Source organism: Heptranchias perlo, unplaced genomic scaffold, assembly GCF_035084215.1.
Source record: "Heptranchias perlo isolate sHepPer1 unplaced genomic scaffold, sHepPer1.hap1 HAP1_SCAFFOLD_73, whole genome shotgun sequence".
In the NCBI taxonomy this organism is placed as follows: Eukaryota; Metazoa; Chordata; class Chondrichthyes; order Hexanchiformes; family Hexanchidae; genus Heptranchias; species Heptranchias perlo.
Window position 1 is genome coordinate 2,449,935 of NW_027139761.1, and position 2,707 is coordinate 2,452,641.

Sequence of the window (2,707 nt, forward strand, 5' to 3'; positions counted from 1 at the left end):
TGTAATGTTTAGAAGATGACAACTCTGGATCCATGAGCCTCTCTGATCCCTCCAGAACGCCCATTACCCCCTTTAATTCTCCCTGAGCTCATTGTCTTCTCTGATACGCTCTGTCTCTTACCTTCTCCGATCCCCTCAGAGAGTCCCTGATCCCCTTTGATACCTTTTCAGCGTCCTTTACGTTCTCTGATACCCTGAGTGCCCCTTATTGACGAATATGCACGGAGACCCCTTACATTCTCTGATACCCTCTGACAATCCGATCCCCTATCTCAGATCCACTTGCCCTACCGGATCACCACGAAGAAGCCATGAAACTCCCTGATACCTTCTCAGAAGATATACAGGTTTATGGTTCAATCTCGGGTTTCGGCAGCTCTCTCTGTTCGGAGAATCCAGAATGAAGGGGCTTAATCTGAAAAATAGAGCAAAACCATTCAGCTGATCAATCAGGAACCACGTTATCACAGAATGTGTGGCAGAAATCTGGAGGTTTTTTTTTGAACAAAAGGCTGAAGATGTTGGGTCAATTCACATTTTGAAGACTGAGATCGATGGATTTTTCCCTGAAAGGGTTTCAAGGTATATCTGTCACAGTCGGGTGAATAGAGTTGATGCACAGATCACCCCGGATCTAATTAAATGTCGCAGCAGGTTCGAGGGGCTGAATAGTCGTCTCCTGTCTCCAATTTTCTACATTTATCAACGTGGGGCTCGAGGGCAAGTTTTTTTCACCAAGTGATAAATGCAGTCAGCGCTCAGAAAGCCCTTTAATTTCCTTCTTGCACAATTCAAAAGCACTGGACCCCGATGATAAAGAGCAAGAAAGCCGGATTTCAATCACTAGCCTTATGATTCAGTAATGATGACCGTGTTGTGTGGTAGCATGGCCGAGTGGTCAAAGGCGCTGGATTTAGGCTCCAGTCTCTGCGGGGACGTGGGTTCGAATCCCACTGCTGCCAGGGTTTTACGCAATTTATGTTTTGACATATTCAGAGAAAATCATGGTGGAGTGTGGTCCAGCGTCGGATTTCAAAGAAACTGCATGTGCAGCATAGAGAATCATGGACTGTTACTGCACAAAGGGAGACCATTCGGGCCATCGTGTCCGTGCCGCTATCAAATTCTTGCAGCGGTGTGATTCCATACCATGTTCCCGAAGAGACTGGAGCTTTATTCCAGGATTAGTTTCATCAAGGGGACAAGACACGTTTTCATCGGTCAGGGCCGCTCACGTTTGCATCCTTTTCAGCAGAGTGGAAAAGGTAAATATGCGGTATTTTTTGGTCAGGAAAGGCTCGGGGAATACCGAGATTGTAAGTTCGATTCCCACTTGGGACAAGCAATCGTTTTGTTTTTGAACAATTCGAAAGGAGTTGAAGGTACAATTGGTGTTTTTCAAACTACATCTCCTTACTGGTGATGTCATGAGGTTCCTCCGACATATTTTGTTCCAATCGTGTTCATAAACTTAATTTAATAGGACAAAGTCAGCATGGCTTTACGAAGGGGAAGTCATGTCTGACAAATTTGCTTGAGTTCTTTGAGGACATAACGTACAGGGTGGATAAAGGGGAACCAGTGGACGTAGTGTATTTTGACTTCCAGAAGACATTCGACAAGGTGCCACATAAAAGATTATTGCTCAAGATAAAGAGTCACTGGATTGGGGGTAATATTCTGGCATGGCTGGAGGATTGGTTATTTAACAGGAAGCAGAGCGTTGGGATAAATGGTTCATTCTCGGACTGGCAACCAGTAGTCAGTGGTGTTCCGCAGGGGTCGGTGCTGGATCTCCAACACTTTACAATCTATATAAACGATTTGGAGGCGGGGACCGTGTAACATATCAAAGTTTGCAGATGATAAAACGATGGGAGGGAAAGTAGAGAGTGAGGAGGACATAACAACCTACAAGGGGATATAGATAGGCTGGGTGACTGGGCGGAGATTTGGCAGATGCAATACAATATTTGAAAATGTAAGGTTATGCACTTTGGCAGGAAAATTTCAGAGAGCAAGTTATGATCTTAATGGTGAGAAACTGGACAGTGCTGCAATACAAAGGGATCTGGCGGTCCTAGTGCAAGAATATCAAAAAGTTATTATGCAGGTGCAGCAGGTGATCAAGAAGGCCAACGGAATGTTAGCTTTTATTGCTCGGGGGATAGAATATAAAAACAGGGAGGTATTGCTGAAGTTATATAAGGTATTGGTGAGACCGCACCTGGAATACTGCATACAGTTTTGGTCTCCATACTTAAGAAAATACATACTTGCTCTCGAGGCAGTACAAAGAAGGTTCACTCGGTTAATTCCGGGGATAAGGGGGCGGACGGATGAGGAGAGGTTGAGTAGATTAGGACTCTACTCATTGGAGTTCAGAAGAATGAGAGGCGATCTTATTGAAACATATTAGATTGTGATGGGGCTTGTTCGGGTGGATGCGGTAAGGATGTTCCCAAGGATGTGTGAAACTAGAACGAGGGGGCATAACCTTAGAATAAGGGGCTGCTTTTTCAAAACTAAGATGAGGAGAAACTTCTTCACTCAGAGGGTATTTGGTCTGTGGAATTTGCTGCCCCAGGAAGCTGTGGAAGCTACATCGTAAAATAAATTTAAAACAGAAATAGACAGTTTCCGAGAAGTAAAGGGAATTAGGGGTTACGGGAAGCGGGCATGAAATTGGACATGAATTTAGATTTGA

The 2,707-nt window shown here is 44.5% G+C and overlaps 1 non-coding gene across 1 annotated transcript; it reads left to right on the forward strand.

Moving 5' to 3' along the window:
• Nucleotides 1–880: 880 nt before the first annotated feature.
• On the forward strand, nt 881–962 carry trnal-uag (transfer RNA leucine (anticodon UAG)). The gene has a single exon. It is a non-coding gene; the product is annotated as a tRNA-Leu (tRNA).
• Nucleotides 963–2,707: the final 1,745 nt, after the last annotated feature.